The 18,654-nt window shown below is 34.9% G+C and overlaps 1 protein-coding gene across 5 annotated transcripts in view; it reads left to right on the top strand.

Moving 5' to 3' along the window:
• Nucleotides 1–18,654, top strand: part of LOC143240721 (retroviral integration site protein Fli-1 homolog) — a 193,639-nt gene that overhangs the window by 147,075 nt on the left and 27,910 nt on the right. The gene's annotated exons all lie outside the window — the stretch shown is intronic.

Raw genomic sequence — 18,654 nt, forward strand, 5'->3', positions numbered from 1 at the left:
CAAACACAGAACAGGTACATCTGTTAGTAAATATTAATTAATTAATTAATTAATTTACGTTTTTACCTTCCTTCATTACCAACTTTCACACTATCTATAATATAACAAAACGATAAATAATATTCAGTATTGGCGTCTTTTTTAATAATCAATCGTGTTCGTAATTAAAACTTTTACTTTTCATTCGGACAAACTTATAGCAGAAGAGAAAACGAAGAAAAACAAATATTATACTGCCACCGTACTCTCGTACAACCCCACCTTGTAACTGAACAGTATGTCCGAGAGTTTAGAACGATGAACATCACGTTTCATTACTTGAGCTAGACACAGCACAGATAGTCTATATTGTAGACTTAGGCTTAACAACAAACAAACAAGACATTGTACATGTTGGATGGAGTTCTAATGTATATTATTTTCGTAGCTCTCAACAAAAGTACAAAACCATCAAGGTATTCGTAGTTTTATGGAACGCTAACTTAACGTGTTTAATGTATGAACGACTTCTTTCTCCCGATGAACAGTCGCTTAAATCAATATTTCGTCCTACGGCTTCTTGTACACTATCTTACAACATGCATAAGTTGTTTTATTTTTCTAAAGAAACATTCATCATTAAACAGCTATCTATGTTCGGGGAAAGAAGTCGTATATGTATTCACTGTATTAAAAACGTCAAGCTAACTTTCGAGTGGCTTGTTTGTTTGTTTGTTTTTGAATTTCGCACAAAGCTACTCGAGGGCTATCTGGGCTAGCTATCCCTAATTTAGCAGTGTAAAACTAGAAGGAAGGCAGCTAGTCATCACCACCCACCACCAGCTCTTGGGCTACTCTTTTACCAATGAATAGTGGGATTGACCGTAACATTATAACGCCCCCACGGCTGGGAGGGCGAGCATGTTTGACGCGACAGGGATGCGAACCCGCGACCCTCAGATTATGAGTCGCACGCCTTAACACGCTTGGCCATGCCGGGCCTAAAAGAAGTGAGCATGTTTGGCGCGACAGGGATGCGAACGCGCGAGTACGCCCTAACACGCTTGGCCATGCCGGGCCTGCGAGTGGCTTTTTTTTTTTACAAAAAGTAGAAAACTGTTTCGGCTGTACAGGACTTTCATTTATGGTTTTTAATTTCAAAATTGATTACAAAACGAACATTTCACTAAATAATTATGAGGAGATTTATTGGCATCTTTATTTATTCTGTAAATCACAATATTCGATTATCGAGCATACCCTTCGTTCTTAACTTAAACAAAAATTACTCCTGGTAGTAAAACATCTTCATACGTCAGCTACGAAAGCAGTTTCTGAAAAAAAAAAACTTTCGTTTTTTCGCAACACATGTTGAGATTACTAGCAATACACTGGTGGCTTACAGACCTTCGAGAAGTGTTTGTTTCTTTAATGGACTGATAGTTGTGACCTCTGAAATTCATGTCCTTATAAAAGTTAGTTTTCCAATACTTTATAGTTTTTCTAACGCATATTCAAGAAGCCCTGATAATTCAGTTTTAAATCCCACAGATAGTTTATTATGTATAATTATGTTTAATAAAAAAAACAAGCAAAAATGTTGTCATATTATACGAAACACCTTGACTGGTGATAACTTAACTGGCGCTCGAGGTAGAAGTGAAGTTTGTATCCCTAGTCATATTGGAACTCCGAGCGTTTGGTCATCCAAGCAGCTGCCTACGCCAGATCTATCAAACAATGCATACATCCACACTATCTTATAAGTGCCGTGTCTTAGTTTTTGAGATGAGCGAGATGAAGTATTGTAAAACAAGTATATCGGGTAACTTACAGAAAATAATGACGTGTTACTTATGTTGGACTTATTTGGGATGTTCAGTACACTTGTAAGACGTGTTATACCGGTTGACTTCCAGTTAGAAATGATGTACTGCTTAAGGTGAACTAATGAGTAATGTTCATTACAACTGTAAGACAAGTTTTTCTCTTGACTTACAAGTACCAGTAGCATGGTACTAAGTTACGTTTCACAGCCAACACATTTAGCCACACTGCAGTTTCTAAGCATACTTTGAAGATCGCTGCTCCACTGTGTTTGAGGAATACACTGTTCCTTACTATTTTAATAAACTTTGTGTAGTTTATCTAGTTTACCACATCACTGTTTTTTACTGATGTAGTTTTCCTGTTCCTTTCTTAATTCAGCTATGTATTAATTTGGAGACATATTTTATGTTCTTTTTTGCACAATTAACACTACAGTAAACAACAAAGACACTCGAGGTTGAATGCGTTAATACTTGCACAAGGAAAGCCTACCTTATGAACCATGAAATTAACAAACGTTTGTCACAAACTTAGAGTTTATAAGAGAAAGGTGTTTAATTACATTAGTTTACATCGTTGTTAAAATACGTTAATACTCGCATGAAAATGGCATAACCTATTATAATATGCAATAATGGAACACATAAATATCACTGGTGTTTTTAGTTGTGTATTATGTCAGAAATATACAGTACCCACCTTATCTATATCACGAATGCTTTAATACAACTTTATTTGAAAAATGGACGAAAACAATCTTCTGTATAGTCGATATACCTAACAAAACTACAATGACTATAGCATTGAATGAGGCATCGCTTAAATGTTTTACACTTATCATAAGATCTCACAAAAGCCAAATTTCAGAAATAAATTACCATATAGGCACAGTGGTCGCATTACAACGCATACACATTTTAGACTGGTGGGTTGTTTTGGCTTAACGCTCGTGTCCGTACGGTGGATATAATTTTCTAGTAATTACAATTGGAGGTGCACTAATGAAGTTATATGTGAACATAGTTAAATACAAAAGTGTTCTCGTAGAAAAACTGATATATTTAATGTGCATTGTACATTATTCCAAATTACCGAAATAATGTTAATAATAATTAATGCCTACGGAAGTATCGGTGGCAGATTGGAAGGCTTATAACCCTAATGATTGGTGTTAATACCCTGTGGTGATAACATTACAAATAATCCATTGTACAGATTTATTCTTAAAAATAAACAAATAAAAACGAATTAAAAGAAAACGCTTCCACTGCAACTTCGGACTTAATGAAGTCAATAGTTGTTAATACAGCCAACTAGATATAAGATAGTACGCGAAACTGGAGCTTAGGGAGTTTCAAAGAAGAGGAATGGTTATTGAACGCAGCCTGGTGGTGAGTGTCCAAAATAAATGCCAGGGAAGCTGATGCGCCAATTATAAATGGTCACACTAAGGAATCCAAGTAAGGATATTTTTGCTCAGTTGATAAAACAATGTTTGTAATATGATTACTCAAACTGTCTAACCGAACCGGGTCTTTTTCTAACCTACCATAACTATAAAAGTCACATTTTACTGCTGTTACCGTTTTATTACTTCCTCTTAATCAGTACTTTAGGGCAATTTTTCCTTGTTAGTCCTCTAAGAATTATTCCTTCTAACTAGTTCCTTACTGACGTTTTCTCTTAACCGATCCTGTGTGTGTTATTTTAATAGTTATTTACTGAGTCTTTCTCAAAATTATTCTCTTACGGATTAACTAAGAGGAATGAGAGAAAAAAACAGACAATATCAGCATTTAATTATGATTTTTATCAACGTTATTTGGTCTAATAAGAAAACCCTCTTTGCTTGGTATTTACAATAACTGTATACTGTACATCACACAATATATTTTTTTTGTACAGGATACAAAATAGTATTTTATATATACTTAGGGCTCCCATAGTCCAGCCCAGCTGAATAGTTGTGGTATGGAATGAAAAGTTTTCCGGGAGGTGAAATTTAGAAACTAAAGATAGATGTTGAATACGATGAATACAACTAATGTTTTCTGGTTAGTGTTACTGCGGGCAAACACTATTTTTTACATGAAAGTTTTCTGTGTTAGTAAACGTAGCGTTAAGCCTAAAAAATACATTCGCTAGAAACTGGCATAAACTACCTCCGCTCTCACAAAAAAAACTAACTTATTAGTAAATGTTTAAAGTGTATTTTCTCGACAGTACTTGTTACATTGTACTCTATGTTATAAAACAGTAAGTTCTAGTTTCTGTTGAAGTTTATACTTAACAGAACTTTTGTTTGATATTGAAGAAAACCATTTGAGTGAGTTTTTTGTTAACCTGAAGATGACCTAAAAAGGTCGAAACGTTGTTTTCTGCTTTATTAGTAAAAGTGCTAATACCCATTCCAACCGCACTGAGATATATTTTTACTTCAAGTGGGTTTCTCGTCATCACGAATTTGAGTAAAACATTTATTATGAGAATGTCATTCTTTTAAATTTTTCTAATGTGTTAAGTTAATAACATATTTTCCAAGGTTGTCCAGAAAATGGAAACCTCATCCCTAACCCTGAAAGGGATATTTGCCGGACAATATAATTTTGGGTTAATTTTATTGAAGGTATCAACGTCATACGCTGCAGAAGGAAGGGGGGATCACCTGGTAAGTCTAAATATTGCTGGCAGTCTGGCGGTTAGACATCTCTCAGTTCCTCTCTAGGCCCGTAGAAACAACGTTGTTTTACGGAACAAATCCAATTTCCTGTTCTTCACAGTCTGCTTTAGCTCCGGTAATTTGCCGCTTGGCTTTTTAATATACTTCCAGCAAGCTCATTTGGGTCGAGTCGTTCCCTTTGTTCCCTTCATTAAGAAATAAACTAGTTTTCAATTTGTTGGCATTTCGATTAATGTGTCCGCTTTAAACAGAACCTACGCCATCGTGGACCAACTTGATGAATCGCTGCGGTAGCAGAGGGTGAATGTTGCGCGTGCCAAAAGGTCTGGGTAAAATGATAAAACGAGAGTTTCGTTTCGTGGTTTGCTGTGATAGTTACAGTTAAGAGAAACGGTAGGATACCTATATTATATTTTATCTCGACCGTAACGTGTGTATTTGAAACTGACACTATCTCAAGCCAATCACTCAAAAGAAAAAAGTATTACAACTTTTCGTCTTCGCAGCAAATCTTTAGCATCGTGGCATGTCTTCTCTTAACTCTCTGTTAGTGGTATGTAAAGTATCTCATTTAGCCTGATATCAGGCTATTTGTCTTTATCGTGTATTCAAATCTACGTTTTCTAAATAGTATCAAAGTGAAAAAAAATAGAAAAAGACAAACTATATTTTACAAGTTCGAGTTTTGCTTTAAACTTCTTTATGTAAAATGTGAGAAAAATGAAAGGTTAAAGATTTTTGTAACGTAGGACATTCCAGGAAAAGTGTTTAAATTAAAAAAATATTGTAATTTCTTCAGAGAATAACCATTTGGAAGCCATGATGGCGTATATTACGCCAATAAATATTACATGTATTTTGTTTAGAATGTTTGACTTCTCTGTGACTGGGATTTTAGAGGTTTGTGCCTTGTTTTTTTGTTTATACTTAAGCATAAATCTACACAAAGGGCAAGTTTCTAGCGTTGTAAGTTCAAAGACATACCGATGTGTCACTGCAAGGCGGATTCATGCCCAGAATAAATCAGTCTTAATCCTTCAAGTTCACGTGACTCGTTGCTAAGACAAGACACTTGCTTGTCTGTGTCCCACCTTGTCTTTGGCTCAAATATTACAATTTATTTTTTATACAACTGAGACTCAAGACCAGAAGAAATAGTCATGAACTATTTGTTTATTGACTTTCGCGCGATGCTACTCGATAGCTAGCTGCGCGAGCTGTTCCTGACTTTGAGGCGATAGTCTAAAGTGAACATAGTTATTCAACACCACTCACCATCAACTCATTGGATACTCTATTTGAATGGTGTGGGTTTAACCGTCACCCTTATAACACACCCATGGCTCCAAAGCTAAGAAGCGCGCTATTGTTTTATTATTTTGTGGTTTTAAAGATGGCTGGATCCATGGAACCTTAGGTCAACAGTCCGGAACATTATAAACACAGAGCCACACCTGGCCCAGTATTGTCGTGAAAATGGAGGATTTGTGTTTTAAGAAAATGTTGAGTTACTTTTAAAACAATATTTCAGGCGTTAAGTTGTTTTGTTTTTGATTTTAAGCACATAACTACACAATGACCTCTCTGTGCTCTGCCCACCGCGGGTTTTGAAACCCGGTTTTTAGCGCTGTAACTCCGCAGACATACCGCTGTGTCACAGAGGAGCGCTGGTGTTGAGAAGACGGATTCACCTGTTTCTGATTTAATATCAAGATAACGCTAATTATGGGACAAGAAAAAAACAATATGCTTTCATCAGCTGATAAAGGTCATTTCTGTTTCAGAAAAAAACTAATTCAAACATTTTCTAAATAGTTGATAACATTGTAACCGAATGGAATAAAATCAAATTCAACCGTACTTTCACTAGCTTATGTCGCCATTTCGAATTAAAAGAAAAACTAAAGAATATATACTATAATTCTCTGATATCGTAACATCTGATTTAAGTAAAAAGGAAATTCAAATATATTTTCACCAAGAAAATTATTTTGTTGTTTCTCCACTTATGTAAAAAAATAAAGGTTGTAAAACGATGATTCTCTAAACATTTGGTCACGTTTCATTGAGCTCTACTCAGAATTTCAGATAAAAGTTCAAAGAGAAAAATACTTTTGAGATTTATGAACTTCATGTTATGTTGTAAGATTTGGGACTAAACATGATTACAGTTAATAGTATGTGAGTTATGTTGACAAATTTGGGATTACACATAACTAGAGTTAATAATGTGTGAGTTATAGGATTTTTGTTTTCGTTCCGTCGTCGTTTCTTGTGTTTTTTTGTTCTGATTTGCTTTGAATTTCGCGCAAAGCTACTCGAGGGCTCTCTGCGCTAGCTATCCTTAATTAAGCAGTGTAAGACAAGAGAGAAGACAGCTAGTCGTCATCACCCGCCGCCAACTCTTGAGCTACTCTTTTACCAACGAATAGTGGGATTACAACGTCGCATTATAACGACCCCACGGCCGATAGGGCGAGCATGTTTGTTGTGACGGGATTCGAACCCATGACTCTCAGATTACGTGTCGACATCCTTAACCACCGGGCCTCGCTGTTCTGAGATCCAATTTTCAAACATCTGTAACCGATATGCAATGAATGTGTGTGTGTGTTTTTCGTATAGCAAAGCCACAAAGGGCTATCTGCTCAGCCCACCGAGGGGAATCGAACCCCTGATTTTAGCATTGTAAATCCGGAGACATGCCGCTGTACTAGCGGGGGGCAACATGCAATGAAACCATTGATCAAAATGTAACGGTTATAAACTCTTGAATATATAACTAGAAAGAACAACGAGTTTTTAAATTATACGCATTTTTATCACTGAATTATGATTGTAGCAGCTCTAAACCAATCTTTTTTATTTTATCTCAAAAGTATCTAACATTATTGTTGAGAAAAGTTGCCTGAGTGCAATCCAAAATTAAATCAACTGATTGTACGAGCTTTGATTGTTAGTTATTATTAACATATTAATGTGTTCCACGCACATTTGGTGGCGTTGGTTTTCCTATTGTGTGGTGCAATATTCATCTTACTTTCACGCGAACACAAGGGAATAGTACCACGTAGCAATGAATGCCAGATAAACAAATGGATTATAATTGTTTGTTTGTTTTTGAATTTCGCGCAAAGCTACTCAATGACTATCTGCGCTAGCCGTCCCTTATTTAGCAGTGTAAGACTACAGGGAAGACAGCTAGTTATCACCACCCACCGCCAACTCTTGGGCTACTCTTTTACCAACGAATAGTGGGATTGACCAACACATTATAACGCCCCCCACGGCTGAAAGGGGCGAGCATGTTTGGTGTGACGAAGATTCGAACCCGCGACCCTCAGATTACTAGTCGAGTGCCTTAACCACCTGTATATGCCGGGCCCACTCATATGATGTCTCGCATCATATCTTACATAAACGTACTATAAAACAATGATTATTGGTTGGTTATTTGTGATACGTCCATTTGGTCACGTGCTACTTTTCCATGCTAGCATCAATGCGATTCAGAATAGGGGGTTCGAAGCTATTTCTCACTATGAAATGATAAAATACTGTATAAGAAACCTGGATGGACCTTTACGCTACTCCTAAAAAGGTATTATGAGGCTAGAAGTCGATAAATCAATCGAATTTCATTTACCAATTGGATGCAATAAAGTCAATTATACTGAAAATTAGTAAATACTAAAGTGTTCTGAACCTTTTTGTGACTTAGTGACGTTAAGAAACTAAGTGAATTGTGTTGTGAGCAATGTACAAGTGTAATTCACGTTCATATCTCAACAAAGGCGAAAAATACAATTGAAATAACAAGAACAAAACTGTTGTTTGTTTATGTGGTAAATTGAGTTGAGAAAAACGTCTAGCTTAACATTTGAAGAACCGCTTTAAAATATGGTGTAGCTGTCCCTATTAGGTAAAATGTAGGAAGGGCTACCCAGGTGAACTTGACAAATGGAGATGTTTACTTAAACTCACAGCCACCTGGAGGACAAAACATGGTCAGCAGCAGCCTTCACTACTTCCTTTGTGAAAGTCAGTGAAAGAGTCTGTAATCATAACGTTCATTCATTCATTCTTTAGCACTTTTTGACTTTCATAGACTTGGTAATCTGTCAGTTGTTTACCAGTTCATTCATTTCTCTCGTAACCCGCGTATGATAATCACAACCATGGTTTATGCGTAAAAATATATAATGTAGACTTCTGTAAAAAAATTAAATGTTGGTTATTCTTTTAGTGAGTTATGTTACGTGGAGATAGCAAGATATGAGATGTTATTTATATTAGTTGATTCTGTATATTTTGTAAAGTTAATTTGTTTGGTGAAATTATTCTGTGGTTTAATTATAGAAATTATTTCATGGGGGAATTCCGTCCTCTGAAGTTAGAGTTGTTTGTTTGGAGAAGCAAATGTTGAAATATACCAGAGAAGTTCCGTTTCAAGTAGGTAGGGTTGCAGGTTCTAATTCTGCCTGGAATAAATTTTTACTACATCCAAAATATTTCGGTTTATTGTATGGACATGAAACCGTTTGGTTTGGTTTGAATTTCACGCAAAGCTACATGAGAAATATCTCCACTATCCGTCCCTAATTTAGCAGTGTAAGAATAGAGAATAATTTTTTACTTAATCAAAAATATGCTGTGTTATTGTATGGCTCCATGGGGAAACATACCAGAGAAGCTGCGTTTCAAGTAAGTAGGTTTGCAGGTTCGAATACTGCCTAGAATAAATTTTTACTACATCAAAAATATTCCGGGTTATTGTATGGCAGTGAAACCGTTTGGTTTGGTTTGAATTTCGCCAAAGCTACGTGAGAAATATCTCCGCTATCCGTCCCTAATTTAACAGTGTAAGACTAAAGGGAAGGCAACTAGTCATCACCACCCACCGCCAACTCTCGGGCTACTCTTTTACCAACGAATAGTGGGATTGACCGTCACATTATAACGTCTCCATGACTGAAAGAGCGAGCATATTTGGTGTGACGGAGATTCGAACCCCGAAACCTCAGATTACGAGTCGATTGCCTTAACCACCTGGCCATGCCGGGCCCCATGAAACCGTAACTGTCGCATTCATTTTGTGACCATCAGCATTTCTGGAGTGGTAAGGTCTGGATAAATAGAATAAGTTTTGATCAATTATTCCACAGCACAAAGACTAACCTTTACTACTAAAGAAAGCCTCAAATGATACTAAGTTTAAGACAGACTGAAGTGACTTCCCGTGCTATTGTGAGTTACCCTGACTGCTGATGTGTCACTATACGGTACAATAGACATGTATAGATATTCAATCCTGTTAGATTTTCCCCTTTTCACCCACATAATACATATTTTTGTGGTCTAATCTATGTACAGTGTTGACAGTAATTTATCGTGCAGACAAGTAATATTTATAAACAGTATAAAATATTTTTCGAGATAATTCGCTGGCGCTGATGCCACTAAGCCTGGTGAAAAAAAGTATATTTCTAATTTGATTTGACATTAAACATAATAGTCAAGCTCTAAATTAATTAACAGTAAATTAAACAAAAAACAAAACTAAAGCCCATACGTGTTTACTCTGAAAGCATGAAAGTTGTGTAGGGGCAGTTTAAAAATAGCCGGTCAAGTGATTTATGGGGTAATTACTTGAAATAAAAGAACACGTGAAGAACAATGTTTGTTGGCGTAATGGAAGATGAAATCTTTATTATAGGTTGCAGCCGACTAGTGTCAGTAAGACAATTGTAAACGTTAACCCTGATGATAATGATAATGGATAGATTTAATACTCCGAAAACTTTATAATCTCGAAGTCTACGTTTAAAGGAAGTGCAATTCGATCTACACTTTTACCAACTTATATTATTGGGTTATACTATTTTAGGAAAATTCTACTCTTCATCGCTAACCCTAAACACAAGATCACTAAAGGAGATAAACTGAACCTATATCATGATGAAAAGTATGAAACATACTGATGGTGTCAACGTGTTTTGTATTCACAATGAAAAATAAAACCCTATACACTGGAAAGATGAAGTGAAGAAAATGTATCATTGGCCACTATTCATTTTGTCACGTTATATAGCCGCACAACAGCAGATATGGTAAAAATGCTCAATATTACGAAAGTTGTTTAATCTCGGATATAGCACTAGTAGGCCTAGTTCTGAAACTAATTATGACTTTTGTTAATGAGAGTTTTGTGATTTTGTTTATTTTATTATTTATTGCCACGATTACTTTCAAAAGCACATTAAAACATTAAACAACTTTTTGTCAGTAGTGAGGTTTATGTAGGTTAATAAGTTTTTTTTTGTACCATTTTCCAACGTCATAATAGATTTGTATTAGGAAGGTAGCCAGTCATCAGTACCTTATCAGCTGCCATCAAAATTAAAAGATTTGACTGACAATCCTATAATGCACTCACAGTTTATTAAATCGTGGGGAATATTTTCTGTTCTCGCATGGATTTGAATTCAGCTCGCCAGCTCCGAAATCCAGTGTTCTGTCAGAATAACAATCTGCACCCTCTGATGAGTGAAGCCTGATGATTACGATGAAATACGAAAAAATAAAAAAACATTTTATCACTTCTTATCTGATTCAGATTAAATGTCTTTAAAGAAAAACCAACAGACTAAACAAAACACAAGCTAGAATTTAATCTAAGAATAAAGCTTGCAGGTAATGATATTTACATTCTTGATTAATAAGTAACTTTCGATATTTCTATTACTATACGACTGTAAATGATCTGACAAAAGTATTGTATTCTCATATAATACTAATTATTCGGCAATTAGAGATTATTATTATTATTTTTATTGTTTTACCGCAAAGCTGCACAATGGTCCATCTGCGCTGTGCCAATCGTAAGAATCGAACCTTTAATTTTAATGTAATAAGTTCTTAGGCCTACTACTGAGACACCAAAGAGTAAACAAAGACATATAAAACTTAAGCCTAATACCAAAGTTTTAGTGTGTTTTTCACACTTAGACATGTTAATAATAGTTATTTATTCAAGTAGAATTATTTAATTCGACTTTGTTAGATTAACTCGTTTAGTTCGTTTCGAATTTCATGGAAACATGTTCGAGGGTTATGAGGGCTAGCCATCACTAATTTAGAAGACGGCTAATAAACATCACCTACCGCCAACTTTTGGGTTACTTTTTCTATCAAAGAGCAATGGGATTGATCGTTACATAATAAAGCCCCCACGGTTGAAAGGACGAGCATTTTTGGTGACTGAAATTCGAACCCTCGACCCGCAGTATACGGCTTGAGCGCTCCAATCACCAGGCAATGTCAGGCCCTAGATTATCTCAGTTTAAATGCGTATTATTTGTTTGTTTTTAAATTTCGCGCAAAGTTACACGAGGGCTATCTGCACTAGCCGTCCTTAATTTAGCAGCGTGAGACTAGAAAGAAGGCAGCTAGTCATCACCATCCACCGCTGATTCTTGGGCTACTCTTTTACCAATGAATAGTGGGAATGAACATCACATTATAACGCTCCCATAGCTAAAAAGGCAAGCATTTTATTTTATAATGATCTATATTGGTTGATTTATTATGAGCCACTACTAGCGAGTTTATAAAGTGAGTGAACAAATGAATATTTCATGCCATAATAAAACCTTAATAAACGCATTGAGAAATTAAAACCTGGAGTTTATCATAGATATGCGTGTGTGTGTGTTTTTTTTTCTTATAGCAAAGCAACAAAGGGCTCTCTGTTCAGCCCACCGAGGGGAATCGAACCCCTGATTTTAGCGTTGTAAATCTGGAGACATACCGCTGTACTAGCGGGAGGTGAGAGATATGCAGATTGTTCTTTTCATAATGTTTTGTAGTAACGAGCCTCAGTGAGCAATTTCACAGGTTACCAGATAAATATGTTGTCTGAATTTATTTGTTGCTATCATTTAAACACAAAGCTACACAATGGGTTATCTGATCTCTCCACCGAAGGGAAACAAACTCGTGATTTTAGCGCTTTAAGTCCGAAGACTTACCGCTATACCAGCGGGGGGTCAGAATTGTATTGACTGTATTAAGACTTTACCATTACTTCAGTATAAAGATACATATAGATTAAGGTCCCCTGATGGATCAGTAATAAGTTCACTGATTCACAACACTAGAATATGGGGTTCCATTATTCGCAGTGGAAAGAGTGCAGATAACCCCTGCGAACTTGTTCAATGAGGCTCGTTATTAAAATATTATAAAAAGAAAAATCTACATATATATGATAAGATCTAGGTTTTACTTTATCACTACGTTTATAAACGTTTTATTATGACATGAAATATTCACTAGTTTAATCACTTTATAAACTTACTAGAACTGTCTCATAATAAATTAACCAATAGTAGATTGTGATAAAATTAAATGCAAGACAAACATATAATTTCGCTAGTACATGTACAGTTAAAACCTTGTCATCTTTTGGTGGAAATTAGGCATTGAACTCAAATTATTATTCTTTAACTGCAAATGACAAGTTTTGTCCCTAAAACCGTCTTTTCTTTATATTTTAAAATCGATCTAATCTACAAAGAGTTTGGAGATTTGCTGAAATTATTTTCTGTTTGCTGAAATTAAAAAAAAATTAGAAAAGGAGTAAAAAATCTTAAGCCTAAATTAATGAGATCTTATCTTTTCAACTGTCTTTTGACTAGATGAACTATACTATTACTAATTTGTCGAGACTATATATCAGTAATTGTTAAACAATAATTCTGCAAAAGTATGGCTACTGTGCTGGGCTAAGGATTAAAAAGTCCAAAGTTCAAGCTACATATTTTTATTTGTGAGGACGTCGTGACTACGGCAGTCAATCTTATATTCAGTTAAGAGCAGTCGTATAGATTTGAGGTGTTACTTGTTGTTTGTCTTCCTTCTGGTTAGTATTAGAAATATCTTAGGAATAAGGTGTCGATTCGGTTGAAAATACCAAAACCAACTACTCCAAGGTTTCTATAGTTGGCTTTAGCAAGATTCATAACACTTGTGCCTGCCCATTTTCAATTCTAATTATTTATACCGATTGCACTTGGTTTCAACTTTAATAAACCAAAGATTTCTAATACTTGTGTCCAATTTAAACTTTAACCAAAATTAGGCCTTTCAACACTCGTGTTTGCGCTGTCTATTATCATCTGTTTTTTTTTTTTTAATTAAACACAAAGTTACACAATGGGCTATCTGTGCTCTTTTTAGCGTTGTGAGCCTGCAGACATACCACTGAGCCACTGGGGGGGGGTTATTCTCATCTAATTAAGTTAAACTAGGTATAAATTATATAAACAGTCGAATAAAATTTTTCTGTTGCACGATTGTCAATCTCATTTTTTTTTTTGTAATCTGAAATTTAAATACTTTCTGCCCTCCAGTGGTACAGCGGGGTACCTGTAATGGGCAGAGCACAGATAGCTCATTGTATAGCCTTGTGCTTAATTTCAAACAAATAAATAATTCATCCTGTTTTATGCCTATATTTATTTTTTAATTAATTTCTCAGTGTGTATTTGTTGTACAGATTATTTTGCATTGTTAGTTTAAGATATAATTAGACGAGTAGGCTCTTTGGATTTGTAGTGAACATGTAATAGTCCTAATTGTTCTTGTAGATTAATTAATTTTAATTCGCCGAATGACCTAAATCGTTTATGTGAATGAAAAATCTTCATACAGATGAGACCGAATTTTCTGTATTGTGGTACAAGTACGAAATAGGCTTAACTCAGGTAGATGTTATTCTCGATGGACACGGGTTAATTGATTGTTTTCTGTTAATCTGTGCTACTCAGAGTCAGCTATACGTTTAGTGCAATTAAGCTGAGTGTTGTAATTTAAAGTATTAAGTTTTTTTAAGTCAGAGTAAATTATTTGATGTGAAATTAGACATTAAGTAAAATTATGCTGAATGCTGTAATTTGAAATATTAAGATGGATAAGTCGGGGTGACTTATTTGGTGTGAAGTTATATATATTACATAACATTAAACTGAATGCTGTAATTAAGGATTGAGTTATTTTGTGTTGAAGTAAAGTATCTAATGTGGCGTTACACACTAAGTAAAATTAGGCTGAATCCTGTCTTTTGTAGTATCATAGCTAACATAAGCCGCTCGGACACGGCAAGTCCAAGTGGTTAGGGCGTTTGACTTGCAATGCGAGGGTCGCAGGTTCCAATCCCTTTCACACCAAACATACTCGCCCTTTTAGCCGTGGGGGCGTTATATTGTGACGGTCAATCCCACTATTTCTTTGTAAAATAATAGCCCAAGAGTTTACGTTGGGTGGTGATGACTAATTGCCCTACACTACTAAATTAGGGAGGTAACCCTCGTGTAGTTTTGCGCGAAATCCAAAAAAACAAACATAAGCCGCTCGTGGTAACATTTGATATTATAGACAATTAAATATTTTGGTGGATGCTTTCTGAAACTTAAAGCAACCTCTGACGAATAAAACCACCTGTGACACGTAAACTATGACATATTAAGCCATCTCCAACTAATAAAGTTATGCTTGACCCGCAAAGCTGTCTTAGACTCATAATATTGTGTTTTCCCCGTATAGTTAGCCATTTTCGATACAAAGTTAGGTAGATTCTATTCTTTCTTAAGTGTTAATTTCTTGAAAGGATTAGTATTGTCTGGAATATTTTTATTTTTATTTTATAATTATAAAAGTCATTTAGAATTTTTAACTTAGTATATGGTCTCAGAACTAATCTAAACGTCTTAAACTAGTCAAAAATCATAGAGATATCAAGATTACGGACGAAGCTGTCATTAACAACGGTTCACCTACCTGATGAAGTATTGTATTATTGTATTTTCAAATAGTCTTAATTTCACGTAGAACATATATGACGATACTATTTATTTTTTGATTCTGTTTGAAATTAATTAAACTGTAAGCAACCCTGAAAATTGTCGTAAATCTCAAACACTATTTTCGTGTCGTTACATTTTTTTTACTAAACTGAAGAAATTCAGAGAATCAGCAGTAAGTGTAGAGACTTGTAACGATTAAAATCATGAGTCAAAGTACAAGTGGTCGACAGAACGTTGATAGCCTACTGTGTAGCTTTGCGCTAAAATAAAGAAGCGAAACAACAACAACAAAAGAAAAACTGAATTATGATTCGAATCACTTGCTCGTGAAAATTGCACGCGCAAAATGGTAAACAAACGAATTTTCAAGTGTTTGTCTTTATTCTCTGGGCGACAGGTACTTTGAAGCAGTGTCTGTTTTCTAATATTTAATACAGATAGTGTTATTCATGTTCTAAAACACTTCAGTTTATAAATATCGTAAAATACCACGTATTTTTTCATGATCACGAGAATACCGTAAAGGTTTGACTAACAGTTTGCTATACTCAGAGTAAAGAAACATATATATGAATATTTTTCCAAGTTGATTTCAGTAATCACGTGGTATTCTTATTCAACCTGCAAGTAAATAATTATGTGTTTTTTTTCAGTTTCATTTTCTTCTATCGTTTTTAGTTTATTTTATTCCCCACGCTTAGTGTCAGTTGCATACATCACGTGAAAACGTCCACCAATCACATTATCCCTTGATGTTGATAACTAACTCTAAGCCAGGGCATTGATGATAAGGGACAAATAAATATACGTTTGTGATTTCTGCACTGTCAGCCACTGTGAGACGCTGTTGCTCTGTAAGTTGATATAAGAACACGAATCAGATTTATCATTCACGATTCCTTAGCCCCGAACCGAAGGTAGAGATGTAAGATTTGATGGGAGATATAAGCAGTTCTGAGTGGTTCCTCCTATACAGAGAGCAAGTCACCCTATCGTGGTTGGTAATAAGAAAGTCACGTAGATTGATCTGAAACAAACAACAGAGCTACGCTAACCTAACAGCGTTTAGCCCGTAATGACTTCGATAAATTATACACAAGTAATGGTCGCTTTGTTCGCGCCGAGAAACAACTCACGTGAGCTACGTACATAAAATAATAGCAAAGGCTGTTCGAGCTACCGTGTTGTGCGTGAGCCTTTCTTTACGCAGATGAGAAAGCTTTGAATAAAAAAGTCAATGTAAGCACGACGATTAAACCTTAATGGGTTTAATCTGAAACATACATCAGTAGTTTGACATTATTTACGCGTGTTTTGAGTTCGTGAATTGAACATGGATAGAACGATCATACTTGAAATTTCTCCCAGTTCAATTTTATTTATGTGTCGCTATGATTTCATGTTTCGGTGCAACTATTTATTCTTAGGAGAAATTACAGCACCAGCATCGTTTATTTTGTTTTTTCCAGAGGAGGAGCAAATGGGGCAGGTCAGAATGTTATGGAGAAAAACAAGACAAAATATACTGACGTGCAAGTTTTTAGTGTGCTAACTTATACTTACCAACTATGGATTTCAAAAATTATTTTAAACAAGCATTTTAAAAGCATCAGAAAGTTTTTTAACCATTATAAAATATAGCTTTTGGAGTGGTTCGAATAACAATTCCCTTTAAAACGGGATTGATGAATAATATTATTCGAGCATTATTGAATGAGATAAATAATTATTTAGTACAGTAGTAAGTACCATCAGTATAAAAAGTAGGCTTAAAGGGAATATCAAATATTGTAGGATATGCCTGGGAATATCAGATATTGTAGGATATGTCTGGGAATATCAAATATTGTAGGATATGCCTGGTAATATCAAATATTGTAGGATATGTCTGGTTGACTTTAACATTCAAGAAAAAAATCCTGCGAAACGGTAGTGCGCGTGCGAACGTGTTTTCTTGTCATACACAGTACACAGGGGGGCCAAACTGGAGGCAAGAAACAATGCCCTCTTTGCCCCATTAGTGCCGCCACTGCTAAGGAGGAAGATGACTTTAAAAACATAATTTGTAATAAGCTCATATATCTATGTATGTGTGTGTACTAAACAGGTATAAAAAAGGTGGTGTTCTGTAAAAACCTACGAATACGTTGTTTCAGTAAGTTAAGTGCGATTGGATTAATTTTCTATATGTAATATTGCTGTGTTAACTGGTTTAAAAAACGAACAAAATTTACGTTTTTAACACAAATGTATACCAGACTTAAAATGGATATAATGCAATTACAGTGCTTAATACCTATTGGATGTTGAGTCCGTTTCACTTCGCTATGTAGTGACCCAAATGAACTTAGAGGTATGTGAATAATGTTGTGACGCTTCATCGAATTTATTATTCGATATTATTCTTCAAATTTGTCTTCTCAATTTTACCTGTGGTGTTAAAGTAAAATAAAACATGCATTTTTATATGTATATATTCAGTTATCATATTTGTTTTCGAATCGGCAATGTTTTTAATTGCAGGGTGGTAGAAAAATGTATTACATTTCTTTCAACTGTATCGTTAAGTGAATAGTTATTTTAAGAGACATTAAAATAGGAAGTCTTAAACTTACCCAGCTCTCGACCCACTTGAGTAGCCAGGCAATCTTTTGATACCCACGATCAAGTTTAGGGTACTGTTCCAATTTACTTCAGTTAAGTCTAGTAACACTTAATGTATTTGTTTTGTTTGATCGATATATTTCAGAGGAATTATTTTATAAACAGTTTTTAAAATAAAATCATATTTATCTTATATCGCGTTCTGCTCTCCCACTTACTGAAAACACTATATTAGAACGTAACGGATGGTGATTTGTACGTTGACTTATTTTCAGTTAGAAGTTTTATACAATTATAATAAACAATTATATTTTTTCTTTTCATTTGAAGGTTTTATTCAAAATGTGTGAAAACATAATTACAAGATTACCATAGATTGACGTCTATCTTAAAAACACTAGAGAACAGTTAGATTTTTTTTCTACTTTCATCTGAATATTTAAGTGGTAGTGTGTAACGCAACTGTTTATAAGTACATACAGTTAAAATAATATGGATGAATAAATATTTAAGTCGATTCATCACATTCAATCGAAGAGTATTGTGGTAATAAACAGTTACATTGTTCAACCAGGTTTAGTTGAAGAGTATTGTGGTAATAGACAGTTACATTGTTCAACCAGGTTTAGTTGAAGAGTATTGTGGTAATAGACAGTTACATTGTTCAACCAGGTTTAGTTGAAGAGCATTGTGGTA

This window comes from Tachypleus tridentatus, chromosome 13, assembly GCF_004210375.1.
Source record: "Tachypleus tridentatus isolate NWPU-2018 chromosome 13, ASM421037v1, whole genome shotgun sequence".
NCBI lineage: Eukaryota > Metazoa > Arthropoda > Merostomata > Xiphosura > Limulidae > Tachypleus > Tachypleus tridentatus.